A 22943-nucleotide genomic window follows, 5' to 3' on the forward strand; every position below is an offset into this window, starting at 1 on the left:
ACACACCCACACCTCCCCCCACACACCTCAAAACCACTAGAAGTTTGGGCAGAACTGTTCCCATGGGAAGAAAACCCAGTATGACACAATCCCAATGTGCAGATTTGCTGTATCCATCAAGAAGTTTCTTTAAAATAATGCTTGCCCTACAGCATTTAGCATATGTTTATAGAATAAGTGCAATTCACTAGATATTTATTCAGTCATCATAATATTAAAAATAATAGTGGGAGTTCCCTGGTGGCGCAGTGGTTAAGAATCTGCCTGCCAATGCAGGGGACACAGGTTCGAGCCCTGGTCCGGGAAGATCCCATATGCTGCGGAGCAACTAAGCCCATGGGCCACAACTACTGAGCCTGCACTCTAGAGCTCACGAGCCACAACTACTGAAGCCTGTGCACCTAGAGCCCGTGCTCTGCGACAAGAGAAGCCACCACAATGAGAAGCCCGCGCACCGCAACGAAGAGTAGCCCCTGCTCACCACAACTAGAGAAAGCCCGCGCACAGCAACGAAGACCCAACGCAGCCATAAATAAATAAATAAATAAATAAATCTAATCCTTAAAAAAAAATAAATAAATGAATAACTGTGCAAATAACAATCTAGAAACGCTAACAGAGTATTTCAAATAATGACTTTAGAAAGTAAACCCACCTAACATAATAATGCACAAATTGGTGCTATTTAAAGGCAAAATAGCTGTACTCTAAAAAGTGACACTGATACTACAGTCTCAGTGTCTACATGTCTTTCACATGTCTTTCAAACAGTATGAAAAGCTGTAACTTCAGGGTTTACCTCAAATAAAAGCAAAAACAAATAAAATAAAATAACAGTGTAGTGGATTCTTGTCATTTTCAGCTATGTAGCACCTGAGCCTCTTTCTTATGTTAGGGAATTCTCTCATTCTGTGGGTTTAGGGAAGAAGCAGAGACCTTCCTCCTTCAACAGAAGCTGAAAGAAAACAGGCATCTTTTCATCCCATTCCCTGGCAGCCAGAGTTCTGGTCTGTACACTGGACTCAGCCATTTGGATGTCTCCATCTGGAACTTTAAATCTGGAGCAAGGAATATAAAGACAGGGGGAAGTCTCGAGGTGATCACAGCCTCACAGTGAGCCTCACAACCAGACAGTTCCTGGGTCCAGGCCTGGGCTGTGTTCTTAGCTGACCAGTCTACCTTAGTTCCTGCCCATTTTCCACGCCTGGTTCTCCAGCCTTCCTGTTGATCCTGTGAACTACCCCAAATTCTTTCAATAGCTTCCTATTTTCTTTAAGTTAACCAGAGTTGGTACCTATTTATTTGTAACCAAGAACCCTGACTGGAACTAATCACTGCAAATTATTGAGCAGCTACGAGCGAGGAATTATTCTAAACTCTTACATGGAGTATTTCACTTAATCTTCATAACAACCCTGGGAGAATGGAACCGTTTACTCCCATTTGAAAAGTGAGAACACTGAGGCTTGTTGAGGTTAAATAGCTAACACAAGGTCAACAGCTAGAAAAAAGGCAGAGTCAGGATTCAAATCCAGATCCATCTGACTGAAATCCATTTAGCTCTCTCCTACTCAGCTCCCCACATATTTGTGGATTAGTTTACCAGTTACTCAAAGTGTCTTGTACCTTACCTCATGTAATCCTGACAGCTCCTTGAGGTTGGAATTTTTAATCCCTTTTTTACAAATGAGGAAACTGAGCCTCAGCAAGATTAAAAGCAACTTGATCAAATATTTATCATAAGCCTTAAAACTGCACATACTCTTTGATTCAACGATTTCAGGTCTGAGCATTTATCCCAAGGAAATAATCAGAGGTGTGACCAAAGATTATTCACGGAGTGGTAATCTATTGCAGGGGAAAACTAGACACCATCCTTATGTCCGAAAATCAGGAAATGGCCAAATTAGGGAATACCATATGATGGAATATTATGTGGTCATTAAAATTAGTCTGTAGAAAGCAGATCAGTGGTTGCCTGGGCTTGGGGGGAATGTGGGGACTGACTTCAAAGGGGGCATTCCGGAACTTTCAGGAGTGATGAAGATGTTCTAAATCTTGACTGTGGTTATAGTTACATGAGTGCATGCAGTTGCCCAAACGCATCAAATCATACACTTAAAATGGGTGCATTTATTATATGTAAATTATACCTCAATAAATTTTTAAAAAATTCTTCTGTAGAAAAGATTTTTTATCAAGGACAATGTTCCTAAAATATTAGGTGAAAAGGTTACAAAATGATATTTACAATATATTTATTTCCATGTGTGTTACATGCATAGAGAAGAGATAAGAAGGAAATATACCAAAATAACAATAGTGGTTATCATTGGATGGTGGGAACTATGGGTAATTTAGACCTTCTTTATACTTTTCTGTATTCTTTAGTGATCAGAAGAAACATGAAAAAAAAAGTTGATGACTTGCTGTATGTCACACAAGTATTAGAAGAGGCTAGAAATTAGGACTTTGCAGCCAATTTAATTGTACCTTCTACTATGCCTCAGAGTTTCTACTCTGTACCAGGAATTGTTGTATTGCATGCTTTGGAAAATTGCCTATAAAACATGTTCTTGCCTGTGAGGAACTTGAACTCTGCACAGAAGGGTGAGGAAGGAGTGATTACATCTGATTAGGGGAATCAAGAGAGCTTCACGGAGGTAGATTCTATGATGAGCCAGGAAGGATGAGTGGAACCTCGATGGGCAAAGACCAAGGCCAGGAGGGTGAGAGAGTCTTCAGTCCGGACCGGGGGAGTCTTGTGGAAGGGAACACTGGGGGATGAGGTGACAGGAGAATCTGGAAACTCCATTAGGAGGGGCTCTTGAATGAGGCCTCAGCACCTGGGTCCAACAAACCACTGTACAAGGCATCCACATGTTAGCAGTACTTAATCCCTCTTCCTGATAAAGATCTCTGAGTTATAATGTAAATCCGTGAGAAAATAAAACACAGTACTGAAAAACCTAATTTAGGACTACTTTGGGGGACACATATGACAGATGTGCCTGTACCATAGGCAGCTCAGATCTCCAGAAGAACAGCTAGATGGCTCAGGGTTACTCAGCTACCTCTCCTTACCATACCATGAGGACCCCAAGGACAGTATCAAGGCCTTATTGAATTTTGTATTCTGGTGCCCATCACAATGTGTACCTGTGACTGTTACAGAGTAGAGGCTCAGTAAATGGCTGTGAAATGAATAAGAGAGACATTTACATTTTAAAAGGAAATCTAAGAGAGGAAGTATGGTGTGATGGTTAGAGCATGGACTCTGGAACCAGATTGCTTGGCTTTGAGTCCAGGCTTTGCCACTTACTGGCTGTGTGGCCTTGGGAAAATTGCTTAACCTCTCTGTGCTTTGGTTTCCTGTATCTATTAAATGAGATCATGAGAGTGTCTGTCTCCTAGGCTGTTTTGAGGATTAAATGAGTTAGTAGATAAAAAGCACTTAGAACAATGCCTGATACATAGTGAACTCTATATAAGTGTTAGGTATTATTATAAGAGATTTTTCTAGTCCAACCTCGTTGCTTTAGAAATGAGGAAACTGAAGTCCAAAGAAAGGCAAGTGACTTGTCCAAGATCACAAAAGGAGTTGAAGGTGGAACTGAGGGCTCTGAATCTATCAATCAATACATCTGTGGAGTGAAACATGTACTGGTTGGCTTCTTGCCCTGTGTCTGGCATTGTCCTAGATTTCATCTGGGGAACATAAGCCATGTTTCCAGCCTTTGGATAGGATGAAAAGCTGTTAACACAAGAAACAGCTGGAGACCAGTGCAATACAGAATGCATTCCTAATTGGACAGCACAGTGAGAGACGGGAGGTCAGAAAATGGGAAGATCAACATGGGCTGGCTGAACCAGACAGGGGCCTCTTGGATCTGCAGGGTGGAGAAATAATCAGGACAGTGTCTTTCCATTTTTGTGTGTGGAGAGTGACTGGGAAACATCAGACACCCCAGCTCCACAAACTCCCCCTCCACATAACACTGAAAGGGGCAAGCCCTTTGGGATCAGGCAATCTGAGTCAAAATCCTGGCTCTGTCACTTACCAGGTAAGTGACCTGGGGACAGTCACTTGCTGTCTCTGAGCTTTAGTACCTTAACCTGTAAAATGGAGGTAAAAGTACCCTGACCACTGGGTTGTAGTGGGACCAAAGGAGCTAGTACCTGAGAGACACAGAAGATCAATCAAGATTAATCCTTTTTTTTTTTTTTGGCCCTCTTCTTTGGCCCACCAGATTGAGGAGTCCTTTAATACCTCTCTAATGAGGGACAGGATGTAAGGTGGAGACAGAACAAATCAAATTAAATCATTAGAAGAATTTTAGTTATCTTCCCCTGAGACCTGGCAGGGGGAGGAAGGTGGTGAGGATGAGAGAGCATAAGGCTTTGGAAAGGGAGTGGTGAGGACTGCAGAGGAAAGTCCCAGAAAGGGAGAGGGTAGGCACTGAGGACGTTAGGTATGGCCAGCCCCAAGTAGGGTATCAACTTTCTTTTGGTGGAAAGGAAAGGTACCAGCATGTGTTGAGCCAGGCATCGTGTTAGATGACAGGGATACAGCCTTGAACTATATGTGAGTCTGAGCTTTAGAGGCTCCAGTCTTTTGATAGACATTAGCAGGAAAATAAAGCATTGTAAGTCACATAATTATAATAAGAACAAGACAGCACAGAAGACAGCATGATTAATACTATGAGGAGGTCATATGGAAGGTGGGTTTTGAAGGATGAATAGGAGTTCAATTCAGGTCGGCAATCTAAGGAAGGGCAAATGACATAAGGTTCAGTACTGCTGGAGTTAAAATGGTTTGAAAAGATGAGTTTGAGAGATGAGGCTGGGGAGGTAGATGGAGGCTAAATGATGATAATTAGCCTTTATCCTAGAGTGATGGGGGCTAATAAAGGGTTTTAAATGAAAGGAGGACTGTGTCCAATTTTTAAGTTAGAAAGACACCCTGGCAGCAAAATGCAAGGTGCGCTGGAGTGGGGGCAAGCCTGGAAGCAGAATGCTGTTGAAGACACATTTCTATGGTCCAGGAGAGAGGATGAGGGTCTGAACTAGGACACCATGTGGCCGTCTTCTCTAGAGCTCCTCAACCACGTGCAATCTTATCCTCTTCTATCCACAGCGTATGTTTTCCCTCACTCATGGCCCCCTGACTCTGGGCCATGTGTTGTGATTATCTGTATATTTGTCTTCCCTCCACTTCCAGGTTGGGAGCACTTTTCTTTCTCTGCATCCCTGGGCCGAGGAGCTGGTTCACAGTTGGCACTGATGTGTTTTGAGGGTCATGGGGTTTGGGAAGAAGAGCATGGGGTGAACACAGCATGTGGTCCAGTTCATGAGTCAAACAAGACCTCCAGGCCTTCTGTTCACTCACTTCCCTTCTGTATAAACTGTGCAAAGAAATCTTAACCGCCTTCTCTATTGTTTTGTGACTCAACAGAAGAGTCTTGCATGTTTACTACCCAGAGCTTTAAGGAAATAACACATAATCAGGGGAGGAAAAGCCAGCTGGTGGCAGTTGGAGTTTGCCTGCATGATTATTTGTTTCCCCTCTCATAAAAAAGTTGATGTTGGTTCAGTCTAGGACATTTTCCAGAGGTGAATTTGCCAGTCCACAAAGACACTTGGGTGCAGTATTATTTTCTCCTTTGCTCTTCCACGACTGTCCCTTTGCTGCCTTCTGATGCATCTGTGTGGGCACAGACAGGGCGGCTGCAGGTTAACTGGAGCCGAAAAGTTGTTATCACCTGACATCTGCACCGACAGCTTATGTAAAACGAGCTGGTTCCCGAAAGCACATGTCCCAGGCCGGAGCCGGCCCACCGCCAACATCCTCCAGGCGCCGGTGAGCTGCGCACCACCAGGGCCCGAGAACCACGTAGCGCTGTGGGCTGCGGCTGCGTGGGGCGTTGCAAAGAGCTGCCTCTGAGGAGGGTCGGGACACGTGGGCAGAGAAGTCAGGCAAGAGAGGACTGAGAGTCCCGGGCAGCACCTGTTCCCAGGGAGTAAATAATACTTTGCCCTTGTGTCATAACTCCTGCCTGTCACCCAGCAGGCATCCAGTTCACCCTGCACTCTGGGCCGCCAGCCTTGCACCAGCGCGCTGCTGGTTTCAGATGTGCTTTGGAAAAGAAAGCAAAAGTCCTGATGGCTTCTGCTCCCTGCTCAGCTTGGTGTCCCTCCCGGACACTCATTTCACAGCTGCCGTCCAGCTGTAGGGCTCACAGGGCGAGCCTGCCAAGTATTTGAATCTGGTGCCTCCAGCTTTGGAGAGAAACGAGGTGACAGCGGTAGAGAGCCTGAGATGCACTCGGCTGTGGTCCCAGGAGGACAGGTGCTGGTGGCTGTAGCCTCATCCCTTCCCCCGCTTTCTCTCCTTCCCCTCCCCCCCTTTCTCTCCTTCCCCTCCCCCACTCGCCTCTCTGTTTACAGTCTATTCGCAGGACAATATTTGAAGTATTCGAAATATGGGCATCATATCCCAAGATTGAATGCCAGGCCCACTGTGCGGAAGGAGAATTAATTAAGTTTAGAGACAGGGAAGATTAATCCATCTGTTTGGGAATGTATCAGAGTTCGGCGATCACTCTTTTTTGAAAGGACATCATTTATCAGTTTAAGTAATAATGCAGTGGTTCAAAACTTGGGTACTAAGGGCAAACAGGCCTGGATTCAAATTCCAGCTTGGCCACGAGCCTGCAGCAGAATTATATTTGGGTAAATTCCTTTGCTCCCATTTGTTGAGTGACCAACTCATCCAGGTTTGCCCTGGGTTTTCCAAGTGCTGGGAACCCCCTCAGTCAGCCCTGGACACACTTAAGAGAGGATAATGATTGTGCTTAGCTTCTCCTGTGTGAAGTCTAACTGAATAAGACTCATACAGTGTTTACCACAGTGCCTGGTGCACACCGAGTACGCTGCTAAGTAAGCTAGTATGATGCCCTTTTGAGTGCTCAAAGGTCTTGGGGTACTCAACTGCGTCTCTTGCACTGCTAGAGTGCAAGACACACAGCTGCAAACAAAGCTGTCACTGTGTAAACATGGCAGCCTTTGTGACTGGAGCCAGCCCTGTTAAGTAGCTAGTGTAACCTCTACTTTACATTACTGATGAGGAAATTCAGTCTCTGAGGGATAGGACTTGCCAAATGTTAATAGGAAAGGAAGGACATGGATCTTGAACCCAGATCTTCCACATCAAGCCCTGAGTTCTTCTGCCCTAGATCATTCCACCTCCCTTGAGGCCATTCACACTACAGCTTGAGTACTGCATAAGCCTTTGCTCAAGCTGTCCGCTCTTCTGGAATGCCCCAGCTCACTGCCCTGGCCTGTGAGCCCTCCATCTCTTCACCTGGCAAACTCCTACTCTCCTTGGCACCCAGCTCAGGCATCACCTTCTCCAGAAACCTGTACTGACCCTTCTTCTGTGTCTCTACCCTCTTAACATCCCTTGTGTTATCTCTGCTGCTATAGTTCCCTCATGGTATTGTAATGACTTACTGATAGACTGTCTCCTGTGAGCCCCTGGAATGCAGGGATAGTTTCTCTCTTTCTACCTCCCCAGAGCCAAACACGGTTCCTGACACAAACCAGGTGCTCTGTGAATGTTATGGAACTGAACTGAATTCACTAAGGTCTGACATGATTGTTTTGTACTTAGTAATAATAAAATAGCTACAATTACTTGAGTCTTATGATATGTCAGGCACTATGCTGAGCATATATATTGTCTCATTTAATCCTCACAACAAACTCATGCAGTTTGATAAATGACAAATAGGAAAACAAGGCTCAGAGAGGCCAAATAACCTGCCCTAGGTCACACAGCCAATAAGCATCATATCCAAACTTTGAGTCCAGATCTGCCTGACACTCTCTTAACCGCTGCGCTCTTTCCTGTCATTAGTGCCTAACTCAGTTCCTTGCACAGATGAGGCGCTGGGTACTAGCTGACAAGGTGGATGGGTGGCGTGGTGCACGGACTGGCAAGCTCTCCACGGGACGGGCAGTACCGGACACAGGCTCGCTGTCTTTGGGCCCTCAGAGCCAGCTGGGGTGTGTTTTCAGGAGCTGCCGGCTCCCTGGGCTGGCACCGAAAGCCCTTCCTAATTCCAGGGCTCATTTTCACCCTCATACCTTCCCAGACTTTCTCATCATCCCAGGGCAAGGTGAGGACTGAGAAACCTAAGGAATGCGGTTGAATTGTCTTCAACAAAGTTTTTGCCGGTAAAACCTGAGGGAGTTTCCAGACACTTTCCTCTGATGTTTCACCTAAGATCACCAGGATAAGCTGCAATGACTCAGCCCATGGAAAACCAGGGCCGTCAAAGTCTCCCAGGAAGTCAAGTTGCTGTACACACGTCTTCACCCAGCCAGGCAGGAAGTCACAGGCAGCCCAGTGTCCTCCAGCCTCCCTGTGGGGGGATGGGCAGAAGGACAGAAGAAGGAGCACTGCTGCCCGGGTGAGAAAGGCTAGGTCTAGAGGCAAATTCTGATCTATAAGAAAACTCAGGGAGAAGCAAGAAGAACTACAATCCTGCAGCCTGTGGAACAAAAACCACATTCACAGAAAGATAGACAAGATGAAAAGGCAGAGGGCTATGTACCAGATGAAGGAACAAGATAAAACCCCAGAAAAACAACTAAATGAAATGGAGACAGGCAACCTTCCAGAAAAAGAATTCAGAATAATGAGAGTGAAGATGATCCAGGACCTCGGAAAAAGAATGGAGGCAAAGATCGAGAAGATGCAAAAAATGTTTAACAAAGATCTAGAAGAATTAAAGAACAAACAAACAGAGATGAACAATACAATAACTGAAATGAAAAATGCACTAGAAGGAATTAACAGCAGAATAACTGAGGCAGAAGAACAGATAAGTGACTTGGAAGACAGAATGGTGGAATTCACTGCTGCACAACAGAATAAAGAAAAAAGAATGAAAAGAAATGAAGACAGCCTAAGAGACCTCTGGGACAACATTAAATGCAACAACATTCACATGATAGGGGTCCCAGAAGGAGAAGAGAGAGAGAAAGGACCCGAGAAAATATTTGAAGAGATTATAGGAGAAAACTTCCCTAACATGGGAAAGGAAATAGCCACCCAAGTCCAGGAAGTGCAGAGAGTCCCATACAGCATAAACCCAAGGAGAAACACACCAAGACACATAGTAATCAAATTGGCAAAAATTAAAGGCAAAGAAAAATTATTGAGAGCAGCAAGGGAAAAACGACAAATAACATACAAAGGAACTCCCATAAAGTTAACAGCTGATTTCGCAGCAGAAACTTTACAAGCCAGAAGGGAGTGGCATGATATACTTAAAGTGATGAAAGGGAAGAACCGACAACCACGATTACTTTACCCGGCAAGGATCTCATTCAGATTCCATGGAGAAATCAAAAGCTTTACAGACAAGCAAAAGCTAAGAGAATTCAGCACCACCAAACCAGCTCTACAACAAATGCTAAAGGAACTTCTCTAAGTGGGAAACACAGAGAAGAAAAGGACCTACAAAAACAAACCCAAAACAATTAAGAAAATGGTCATAGGAACATACATATTGATAATTACCTTAAGCATGAATGGATTAAATGCTCCAACCAAAACACACAGGCTTGCTGAATGGATACAAAAACAAGACCCATATATATGCTGTCTACAAGAGACCCACTTCAGACCTAGGGACACATACAGACTGAAAGTGAGGGGATGGAAAAAGATATTCCATGCAAATGGAAATCAAAAGAAAGCTGGAGTAGCAATACTCATATCAAATAAAATAGACTTTAAAATAAAGAATGTTACAGGAGACAAGGAAGGACACTACATAATGATAAAGGGATCAAACCAAGAGGAAGATATAACAATTGTAAATATATATGCACCCAACATAGGATCACCTCAATACATAAGGCAACTGCTACCAGCTGTAAAAGAGGAAATCGACAGTAACACAATAATAGTGGGGGACTTTAACACCTCACTTACACCAATGGACAGATCATCCAAAATGAAAATAAATAAGGAAACAGAAGCTTTAAATGACACAATAGACCAGATAGATTTAATTGATATTTATAGGACAGTCCATCCAAAAACAGCAGATTACACTTTCTTCTCAAGTGCGCATGGAACATTCTCCAGGATAGATCACATCTTGGGTCACAAATCAAGCCTCAGTAAATTTAAGAAAATTGAAATCATATCAAGCATCTTTTCTGACCACAATGCTATGAGATTAGAAATCAATTACAGGGGAAAAAACATAAAAAACACAAACAAATGGAGGCTAAACACTACATTACTAAATAACCAAGAGATCACTGAAGAAATCAAAGAGGAAATCAAAAAATACCTAGAGACAAATGACAATGAAACACGACAATCCAAAACCTACGTGATGCAGCAAAAGCAGTTCTAAGAGGGAAGTTTATAGCTATACAAGCCTACCTCAAGAAACAGGAAAAATCTCAAATAAACAATCTAACCTTACACCTAAAGGAACTAGAGAAAGAAGAACAAACAAAACCCAAAGTTAGCAGAAGGAAAGAAATCATAAAGATCAGAACAGAAATAAATGAAATAGAAACATAGAAAACAATAGCAAAGATCAATAAAACTAAAAGCTGGTTCTTTGAGAAGATAAACAAAATTGATAAACCATTAGCCAGACTCATCAAGTAAAAGAGGACTCCAATCAATAAAATTAGAAATGAAAAAGGAGAAGTTACAACGGACACCGCAGAAATACAAAGCATCCTAAGAGACTACTACAAGCAACTCTATGCCAATAAAATGGACAACCTGGAAGAAATGGACAAATTCTTAGAAAGGTATAACCTTCCAAGATTGAACCAGGAAGAAATAGAAAATATGAACAGACCAATCACAAGTAATGAAATTGAAACTGTGATTAAAAATCTTCCAACAAACAAAAGTCCAGGACCAGATGGCTTCACAGGTGAATTCTATCAAACATTTAGAGAAGAGCTAACACCCATCCTTCTCAAACTCTTCCAAAAAATTGCGGATGAAGGAACACTCCCAAACTCATCTATGAGGCCACCATCACCCTGATACCAAAACCAGACAAAGATACTACAAAAAAAGAAAATTACAGACCAATATCACTGATGAATAGAGATGCAAAAATCCTCAACAAAATACTAGCAAACAGAATCCAACAACACATTAAAAGGATCATACACCATGATCAAGTGGGATTTATCCCAGAGATGCAAGGATTCTTCAACATATGCAAATTAACAAATTGAAGAATAAAAACCATATGATCATCTCAATAGATGCAGAAAAAGCTTTTGACAAAATTCAACACCCATTTATGATAAAAACTCTCCAGAAAGTGGGCATAGAGGGAACCTACTTCAACATAATAAAGGCCATATATGACAAACCCACAGCAAACATCATTCCCAATGGTGAAAAACTGAAAACATTTCCTATAAGATCAGGAACAAGACAAGGATGTCCACTCTCACCACTATTATTCAACGTAGTTTTGGAAGTCCTAGCCACAGCAATCAGAGAAGAAAAAGAAATAAAAGAAATACAAATAGGAAAAGAAGAAGTAAAACTGTCACTGTTTGCAGAAGACATGATACTATACATAGAGAATCCTAAAGATGCCACCAGAAAACTACTAGAGCTAATCAATGAATTTGGTAAAGTTGCAGGATACAAAATTAATGCACAGAAATCTCTTGCATTCCTATACACTAATGATGAAAAATCTGAAAGAGAAATTAAGGAAACACTTCCATTTACCATTGCAACAAAAAGAATAAAATACCTAGGAATAAACCTACCTAGGGAGACAAAAGACCTGTATGCAGAAAACTATAAGACACTGATGAAAGAAATTAAAGATGATACCAACAGATGGAGAGGTATACCATGTTCTTGGATTGGAAGAATCAATATTGTGAAAATGACTCTACTACCCAAAGCAATCTACAGATTCAATGCAATCCCTATCAAATTACCAATGGCATTTTTTACAGAAGTACACAAAAAATCTTAAAATTTGTATGGAGACACAAAAGACCCCTAATAGCCAAAGCAATCTTGAGGGGAAAAAACCGGAGCTGGAGGAATCAGACTCCCTGACTTCAGACTATACTACAAAGCTACAGTAATCAAGACCATATGGTACTGGCACAAAAACAGAAATATAGATCAAAGGAACAGGATAGAAAGCCCAGAGGTAAACCCATGCACCTACGGTCAAGTAACCTATGACAAAGGAGGCAAGGATATACAATGGAGAAAAGGCAGTCTCTTCAGTAAGTGGTGCTGGGAAAACTGGACAGCTACATGTAAAGGAATGAAATTTGAACACTCCCTAATACCATACACAAAAATAAGCTCAAAATTGATTAGAGACCTAAAGGTAAGACCGGACACTATAAAACTCTTAGAGGAAAACATAGGAAGAACACTCTTTGACATAAATCACAGCAAGATATTTTTTGATCCACCTCCTAGAGTAATGGAAATAAAAACAAAAATAAACAAATGGGACCTAATGAAACTTAAGAGCTTTTGCACAGCAAAGGAAACCATAAACAAGATGAAAAGACAACCCTCAGAATGGGAGAAAATATTTGCAAATGAATCATCGGACAAAGGATTTATCTCCAAAATATATAGACAGCTCATGCAGCTCAAGATTAAAAAAACAAACAACCCAATCCAAAACTGGGCAGAAGACCTGAATAGACATTTCTCCAAAGAAGACATACAGATGGCCAAGAAGCACATGAAAAGCTGCTCAACATCACTAATTATTAGAGAAAGGCAAATCAAAACTACAATGAGGTATCACCTCACACCAGTTAGAATGGGCATCATCAGAAAATCCACAAACAACAAATGCTGGAAAGGGTGTAGAGAAAAGGGAACCCTCTTGCACTGTTGGTGGGAATGTAAATTGATACAGCCACTATGGAGAACAGTATGGAGGTTCCTTAAAAAACTAAAAATAGAATTACCATATGATCCAGCAATCCCACTACTGGGCATATACCCAGAGAAAACCGTAATTCAAAAAGACACATGCACCCCAATGTTCATTGCAGCACTATTTACAATAGCCAGGTCATGGAAGCAACCTAAATGCCCATCGACAGACGAATGGATAAAAATGTTGTGGTACATATATACAATGGAATATTACTCAGCCATAAAAAAGAATGAAATTGAGTCATTTGTTGAGATGTGGATGGATCTAGAGACTGTCATACAGAGTGAAGTAAGTCAGAAAGAGAAAAACAAATATCGTATATTAACGCATGTATGTGGAACCTAGAAAAATGGTACAGATGAACCGGTTTGCAGGGCAGAAGTTGAGACACAGATGTAGAGAACAAACGTATGGACAGCAAGGGGGGAAAACCGTGGTGGGTGGGGATGGTGGTGTGCTGAATTGGGCAATTGGGATTGACATGTATACACTGATGTGTATAAAATTGATGACTGATAAGAACCTGCAGTACAAAGAAACAAAGAAACAAACAAAAAAACAACTAATACTGAAAAAAAAAAAAAAAGGAATGAAATACTGACACACACTACAGCATGGCTGAACCTTGAAAGCATGGTCTCACTGAAAGAAGCCAGACATGACAGGCCACATATTGAATGATTCCATTTCTATGAAATGACCCAAAGAGGTAAATCCTTGGAGACAGAAAGCAGAGCAGTGGTGACCAGGGACTGGGGTGACAGGAATGAGGAATGACTGCTTATGCGGGGGTGGGATTATCTCTTGTGTTGATGAAAATGTTCTAAAATTGGTTCTGGTGTTGGGTGCACAAGTCTGTGAATATACTAAAAACCATTGAATTGTGTACTTTAAATGGGAGAATTCTGTGATATATTATCTCAATAAAGTGGTTAAAAAAAAAAAAAAGACATATGCACCCCAATGTTCATTGCAGCACTATTTACAATAGCCAGGTCATGGAAGCAACCTAAATGCCCATCGACAGACGAATGGATAAAGAAGACATGGTACATATATACAATGGAATATTAGCCATAAAAAGGAATGAAATTGGGTCATTAGTAGAGACGTGGAAGGACCTAGAGACTGTCATACAGAGTGAAGTAAGTCAGAAAGAGAAAAACAAATATCGTATATTAAAGCATGTATGTGGAACCTAGAAAAATGGTACAGATGAACCAGTTTGCAGGGCAGAAAAAGAGACACAGATGTAGAGAACAAACATATGGACACAAAGTGGGGAAAGCGGTGGGGGGGGGGCAGTGATGGTGGGATGAATTGGGAGATTGGGATTGACATGTATACACTGATGTGTATGAAATGGATGACTAATAAGAAAATAAAAATTAATTAAAAAAAAAAAAAGAAACCTCAGGGATGGACTTGGAGGATGGGTTCCGGTTAGAGTCCTTCCAGTGTGACAATGGCCAATGACGCAGCCTTTCTGAGCTTTGGGGTCTTCTCTGCAGAATGGGGGGAATGGTACCTACTTTTAGAGGGCTGATGTGAGATTAAAAAAATTAATGTCTACACGGTGCTGAGCAGTCCCCACAGCGAGTAAGTGCTTGACAGCAGTAGCTCTTATATGTGAGTGAAGGAAGGGAAAAAATATGAGTGGAGCCCTGGCATCTGGGGTGGCCGTGAGTCGAGTCGATTCCTCACTGCTCCCCCTCTGAAAGAGTCTGCTTGCTGTGCCACCGTGACTGCTCCCAGGCTGAGCGGCACACACCGTGTTCCCCTGACCAGTGGCTCCCAAAGTGTGTTTTCTGCAGGCTGGTATCTGCAGGAAGGACTGGTGTAGCCACAGCCCACTGTGTTCACAGCGCGTGTGTTTTGCAGCCCGGGCAAGCTGGGAGTGTGTGACCCTGCGACACTGTCTCAAGGGGACCTTTCCTCCAGAGGTCAGGCTGGGTCTGCACTCTTACTCAGCGAAGCCCTGCCTTTGAGAAATTCCTTCTGGACACATTGCAGGAAGGCTCATGGGCTCCACGGTCTTGGCCGTGTTCCTTTCCTCTCCCTACCACCCACCCCCTTTTTTGGCAGAACCTGAGGCAAGTGGAAAATTTGTGCTCAGGTGAAGAAAGATGTGTAATGTCTTAGATAATATCTCTTCTTCTCTGACTTTGAAGTGTGTTAAAGAAATACACGTGACCTAAAATTGATAATAAATAGCCTTTAAAGTGCGGGCATGTCTTCTTGTCAAGTCAACAAGTATCTATTAAGTTGTTAAGTGTTTGAAGACTGGGGCTCATGAAGCCTTTATGGATGGCAAGGCCTGTGGAACTAATGTAAACAGTTAAGAAATGGGAGCCTCAAGAGAAGTGACATTCTGAAGATTATCAGCCAGCTGGGGGGATTTAAATCCAACACCCTGATCTTTGGCTTAATTCTCTCTCCTCCTTCTCCTCCTGCTTCTTGTGGCCACCCCATGGTGTGGTTGGTATGGTGCTGGGCAACATAAGAACACCAAGAATTAAGGGGAACACCTCTGCTTTCGAGAACCTTTCAATCTAGTAGAGAAACCAGCAGGTTAAACGAGGAGCAGATGATGCTTAATAGTATGCTCAGGAGAAAGAGCAAAGATATCGTACAAGGCTGATGTACCCTGGCTCCATCTCCTGGAAAGGCCCCACCACTCACCATCTGTGGGACCTGGGACAGGTTGCCTAGCCTCTGGAAGCCCCAATTTCCTCACCTATAAGCCTACCTCTTAGGGTTGCTATGAAAGCATTTAGTATAGAGCCTAGCACATACTAGGTGCTCAATAAATGGAAGCAAAAATAAATCTAAGTCCTACAAAAATGCCACCTCTTCCTATTAGACTTTCCTGTGGGTACCCCATCATTTGCATTGTGAATTTACATCTGTTTTTTCCTTCAGTCCTCACAAGAGTGTTCAAAGATAACTGGAGAAGATTCTGAATAAATATTCATTGAATAAACAGTGCATGAATAATAAAACTAACAAGCACAGCTCATATGTCAGAAACTATTCCTAGCACAACCTGTTCTATGTAACTTATGTAATACATGCATTATACCCGTACAACCACTCTATGAGCTGGGTACTATTATCCCCATTTTACAGATAAGGAAACTGAGGTCCAGAGATACTAAATAAAATACCTAAGATTATAAGGGCAGTATATAATTTAGCTGAGAATGAAGCCAGATAAGCTGGCTCCAGTGTTTGTGTTCCTATGAATGAATGGTGAATGAGTGAATATATCCCCTATCTTACAGACACTGAAGCTGAGGCTGCCAGAGCATAACTGAATTGCCCAAGGACACAGTTGGTTTAGTGCTAAAATGGCCATCAGATGGCAGGAGTCCACTTCCTTGCCCCCATTTGAAGTGTAGCCATGTGACTTGCTCTATTCAGTAAAACGTGAGTGAGAGTTGCCTATAGCACTTCCAGATGGAAGCTTTAAGAATTTGCCACATTTCTTAGAAGCACATGTTGAAGTGAAGCCTCTGTCTGCCTGTGTCACAGACAGACTAAAATAAGCAGAGTCCACCTGCCTATCAATGATAGCATTAAGTGAGAGATAAATTGTTATTGTATTAAGCCACTGAGATTTGGGGGGCTTGTTATCACAGCAGAACCTGGCTTCTCCTGACTGATACAGGTAAAACTAAGAACGAGAGCTTGGGTAAGCAAATGCTCATACACCTCCTGTTGCATTACCTAACCCCAGTCTCCAGTGCACACTTGGGGGTTTACCCACCAATGGCTTCTTCCCCTGAGGGACTAAGCTCAGACTCAGTGAGCTGGATCATTTACGGCAGGGGTCCCCAATCCCCGGGATCTAATGCTTGATGATCTGAGGTAGAGCTGATGTAATAATAATAGAAATAAAGTGCACAATAAATGTAATTGCACTTGAATCATCCCGAAACCATCCCCCGCCCCCGACCCTGGTCCTTGGAAAAAGTGTCTTCCATGAAAACAGTCCCTGGTGCCAAAAATGTTGGGGACCGCTGATTTACGGCATGACGAGAAGACAGCTGCAGAATTCCAGCTCCTGACAGAAGGCTCTAGACAGACATTGACAGCTTGGCTCTGCTCGTTTGATGCACCAGAAACCCCCTCCCCAAAGTGCTATCTTGTGTCCATTTTTCTTAGTGAATAGAATGCTGTAAAGAGAGAGAGCTTTTCATAAAGCAATCCATAGGTATTGAGATTAGCATCACTATCTCCTAAAGCTGAAGAGGTAAAGTCAAGTTTAACTGACCAATTTGTATTTGACTGATTTTTTAAAAGGTTGTAAAGAGAGTGGCATGGACATATATACACTACCAAATGTAAAATAGCTAGTGGGAACCAGCCGCATAGCACAGGGAGATCAGCTCGGTGCTTTGTGACCACCTAGAGGGGTGGGATAGGGAGGGTGGGAGGCAGACGCAAGAGGGAGGGGATATGGGGATATATGTATATGTATAGCTGATTCACTTTGTTATAAAGCAGAAACTAACACACCATTGTAAAGCAATTATACTCCAATAAAGATGTTAAAAAAAAAAGAATAGTTACATAACCTAATAGGCTTATCATTTTCTATTTGACAAACACATTAACATTGAAACAATTGATATTGACACCAAAAATGTTCAACTACTTTTTCAAAAAAATTTTTGATTGGTTAAATGAATCTAACTAGAATTTTTTTAAAAAAATGGTTTCTATATATAGAGAGTATCCCTTATATTAAACTAATGAGAGAAGATTATACACAAGAAGAGTTTCAGGATTTTAAATACTGACTGACATATATTGATTTATTTTAATTAAAAAACTTTGGTGACACACACCAAAAAGTTAATGGTGTCGCAGTCTAGATGAACTCTATGTTCATCCTTAGATTTTTCTGCATCTAAATTTCATTTCTAGGCTTTATACTTTTGTTTTTCAATATCTTCTGAATTTTTGCATAGACTAGTCTTATAATCAAATAGAACAATCAAGGTTTGGGTTTTTTTTTTTAAGTTATGGTAAACTTATGTATCCTTTCCTGAGATTGCCTGGCTATCTTTGGGGCCACTGGAGGCCAACTTGAAGGTGAATCTGAGCCCAGCTGTGTCAAATGGTGAGGGCAGACCCAGAACCACACCATGCAGGGGCTGGAAGAGACCTTGGAGCACACTGGGCACAATCTCTCCATTTCATAGGTAGGGGAACTGAGGCCCAGAGAAGGGATGTGCCCAGGGCCACACAGCTGGTGAGTGGTAAAGTAGAGCAACCACTAGAACCCAGGTCTGTCTGATGCCAAAGCTCATGCACTGCTCTCCAGTTTTGAGGAGACTGGAAGCCTCTGGTTTGCACTACTGCACTGGATGTTCTTCTAGAACTTAGGTAGATACAACATCATTCCCCATGTTCTGACACCATCTACATTTGCCATGCACTTTCCAGGTAAAGCATATACAAATGCATAATCTCACTTGAACCCCTAACAACCCTGTGGGCTACAAAAGACGTTGAGCACTAAAACTCAGCCTCCTGTTTTCTTGGTCCCTCTTTGCATGTCAGCACTCTCCCTCACCTTTACACATTCAGGTGGAAAACTGTGTGGCACCAGCCATATCTTGGTGCTTCTGTTTCTCAACTGTGTGGTTTAGGACAAGTGATTTAACCTCCCTGAACCTCACTTCCCTCCTCTGTAAAATGGGTATATTAATGTAAGTTGTCCGAATGATCAAAGGAAATAACACAGGTAGTGTGCCTGGCCCATGTTCATTTCCAGGCTGCAGCTCATCAGGCCCTCTCACAGAGGCATTTGACCAACAACTTTACAGCATGCCCCTTCTGTTCCCTTCTATGAGGGCTTCTCCATGTCATAGGCTGGTATCCTCCACCTCACCAAAACCTGCCCCTCCAATGCAGTGTCACCTCCTCTGAGAAGCCTGCCCTGACTCCTCAGCCATGCTGGGCACTCCCACTTTTGCATTGCTGTTGAAAGTATGGTTCCTGCCACATTTTCTTGTATTTTAGGCTCATGTCACTAAGTAGGCGACAGCGGTTTCTTTCCGGCATCCACTGTGCCATACCAGAATCAAGGATCTTTCATAACAGATAAAACTGGATCTTTAACTCAGGATTTCAAAGAGTTTATGTATCTATACCTATATCTATTTATCTATCCATCCACACACACACACACACACACACACACACATATATATATATATAATGTGTACATAGGTATATAAGTAGACACATGTATATTTGCATGTATATATAAAATATATATGCATATATATTTAATAATTCATCCCTAATTCTTGTTCCATTAGAAAAGTAGGTCAAGACCTGGAAGATCTTTGCTTTTCTTCACTAGCTTTGAAAAGCAAAGGTAAAGAAATGTGGATGTTAAACAGAGGTAGAGGAAACTGGGGAAAGGAGGAAGGGAAAGCTTGAGAAGGGAGAAAGGAGAAGACGATGGCTAAACATATGATCTCATTTAGTCCTCAGAACAACCCTGGTGTGACTTCCACTTTGCAGATGAGGAGAGCGAGGCCTGGAAAGATGAAGTGCCGCACACAGGGTTGCAGAGCCAGATCAGATGTTCGCTCTGCCTGATGCTGAAGTTGGTGCTTTTGTTGCAAAACCAGGCTGCGTCCCCTCTGCCAGGTGTGGGATGGTGGTTAGGTGCACGCACTGTGAGCCAGACTACCCGTGTTGAATCCTGACCTGCCGCTTACTAGCTGAGGGAACTTGGGTGAGTTACCTTACTCTAGGCCTCAGTTTCATCATCAAAAAAATGGGAGTGACAAAAAGAGAAGGATCGCTTCATGTGGATGTTGTGGACATTAATGATCTCTAGCAAGTAAAGCACTTAGAAAAGTTCCAGGTGCAGAGCTCATCCTCCGTCAGCACTAGCGATGGTCGTTCTCCCAGGTCTCCCCATGACGGGAGCAATGGCTCCGGCAGAATCCAGCAGACTCAGGAGGAGCCCACTTCCTCATTACTCCAGACCCAACTTCTCCCTTGTCCTCCTTGCCCAAGGTCAGGACCCCACCAGGATCCTCCTGCTCACATCATTACAACATAGTTTCCCATCCTTTGTGTAGGTGATTTGCAACTAGGGCACAGGTGGAATTTTGACGACAGGAAATATGTCTTGTGGAGAACAAACCAATGAAGGCAAAACTCCTCAATATGCTCCATTTTACCGATTTCTTCTCTTGAGTTTCCAATTCATAGAGCACCAGCGTTGGTTTCTGCTTCATTTTCGTATCTCCCATCATTTCCAACATAGGAAAATGCCCAGGATCACACAGCTACCAGGTGGAGAAACTGGGATTTGAACATAGATCATCGGATTCCAGCCCCTGCCTGCTGAACCACTACTCCACAGGGCCAACCTTTCCCTACAGAATATAACTTGAGGACAGGCATCACCTATTACACTTCCAACCATGGCTGGTACCTCGCAGCTTGCTTATAATAATCAGTACCCACTGATAGACTTGTTGCCTGACAACATTAAAGGCCTTCATTTAATCTCTTCTCTTCAGAGTTGATTATCTCAGGGTTGAATTGAGGAAAGGCTGAAATAGTTATTCATTCATTCATCAAACATGTACTGAATGCCTAACCAGGACAAGACTCTAAGCTGGGTGCTAGAGAAATGAAAATCAGCAAGACAAGTCCCCTGCACTCCAGCTGCTTCAAGACTATGTCAGGGAGGCAGCGCAGGGATTCCCAACCCTGGACGAACATTTAATCTCCTGGGGAGCTTTTAAAAAAATCTGAATGCCTGGGCCTCACCTCCAGTGGTTCTGACTTAATTGCTCTGAGGTGGGAGCCCAGGCTTTGTTTGTTGGTTTGTTTGTTTTTTTTTTAATAGTAAACTTTTAAAATTTAAGAACAGTTTTAGATTGACAGAATTATTATGAAGGTAATAGAGAGCATTCCTATAAACACCATGCCTAGTTTCCCCTACTATTAACATCTTACATAAGTATGGTACATTTGTCACAATTAACAGACCAATATTAATGCATTATTATTAACTAAAGTCTATCCTTTATTTAAATTTCCTCAGCTTTTCCCTAATGTCCTTTTTCTGTCCCAGGATCCCACCTGGGACACCTCATTACATTTAGTCATCATATTTCCTTAGGCTTCTCTTCTGTGACAGTCTCTTGGCTTTGGTATTTTTTTAAATTCCTCAGATTATATTATGCAGCCAGGGCTGCGAACTTCTGGTCTGGAGTCAAAAGCATGGAACTTCTAGAGGCGGCTGTCTGGGTTCAAATTCTGGCTGGGCTGCTTAATAGTTATGAGGCCTTGGGCAGTAAGCAATCCTGTAGGGCCCCTATTTTCTCACATGTAAAATGGAAATATTAATAGTAGCTACCCCATAAGTTGTAAAGGGCGAACGAGGCCAGTGTTTCTCAACTTTGTCATATCATAGCAGCCAGAGAAAATACATAGCATTTGTAGGATGTACTGACATAGCACACAACCCAAGTTCTAGTAGCATAAATGGATGAATCTTCTCACAGCCAGGGATGAGGGGATCAAAGCTTGAGCCGCCGGTAGCTCTTCTGTGGCGGGTTAGGAAGTTCTGGGTTGACATGTGTAGAAGCACTTAGACTCTACCTCGGCCTGTGCAAGCCCTCCATAAACGTGGACGAGGCAGACCTGTAAAGTGCAAGGAGTAGTGCAGACTGGGGAAGCGATAGGGGCAAGGCAAGAGCAGTACTTCCGGGGCCCATTTGTACCGACCTTTTGCCTTTCCAAAGGGAATGGGCATTGTCTCTGGAGCAGGAAGGAACTGCTCTCACTTCCTGAAGCTGGGTGACCAGCTATGGACATAAACCCAGGGCACCTCGTTACACTGCGAGGAACAAGAGCAGCCAGGCTGCTGACACATGAGGAATGCAGAGCGCCGGGAAAATTAAGTAGTGGCCCTTGGAAACAAGATTCAAGATTTCGTGTCCGGAGCCTCCTGCAAGGATGATCCCTCCTGCTGGTACTGCCTCTCTGGCGCCACCCTGTGGTGTCGGCTGGGTGGTTCACGACCGGCCGAACCTGCCAAAACTCTGGTAAGTTTGTTTTTTTTTTTTTAATGGAGAGTTTTTTTAACTAAGAAACTTAAGACTTGGGTAGATCAAATAAAAACAATTTCTAGGGGAAAAAATAAAAACTCCCAATGAAATAAAACGTTAACACTGTCTGGGCCATTGCAGAACCCAGAGAATATATTCGTGTATTTGAAAAATTCCAGGCACTTCATAATTGACCTTTTGATACAAAATGACCTATTAAATTTGCAGTTTGTAGTTCTTGGCTTTGAAGTTCACAGGACAAGCTGGGAAGTCTTCAAACCTTGAGCTGAATTAATCCCAAGAGGAGTTATTTGGCTTTTGAATCAGTTTTTCTTGTCTAAGAGGTAACAGTGGCAGCAGCACCCACCTTCTGGCCTCCTCTTTCTGGGCTTGACGACCCTGCAAGAACCACCACAGCTTCATCTGCCTGGGAGCCGAGAGACTCGGTTAGACTATAGCACGCACAGCAGCTGGGAGTCGCCCGTTCCCAGCAACATTCCCTTCATCTTTCCAGCCAGCTTTGAATGCAGTGTTTGGATGAGTGGGATCAAACGTTCTCCCAGCACCTGCTTCTGTTCCTGGGCAAGTGCTGCAGCCAGCATGGAGGTGTTGGGAGGGTCCAGCCCCACACACAGACCAGCGGGCTGTGCTGCCCTAGGAGGTGCTACGGTAGGATGAGGGCTGTGGCCACTGGAGGCATATTTCTACAGTGCAAAGATGCTAATCATTTTGATCCCAGCCAAGCTTTGTTGCCTCAGAGTTGATCTTGGGATCAAGCTCTGGGTTCAAATGTTCCAGTCCATCTTCAGTAACAGAAAGTCTGTTTTTTTCCCTCATTTGC

This window comes from Eubalaena glacialis, chromosome 3 (assembly GCF_028564815.1).
Source record: "Eubalaena glacialis isolate mEubGla1 chromosome 3, mEubGla1.1.hap2.+ XY, whole genome shotgun sequence".
Classification (NCBI taxonomy): Eukaryota; Metazoa; Chordata; class Mammalia; order Artiodactyla; family Balaenidae; genus Eubalaena; species Eubalaena glacialis.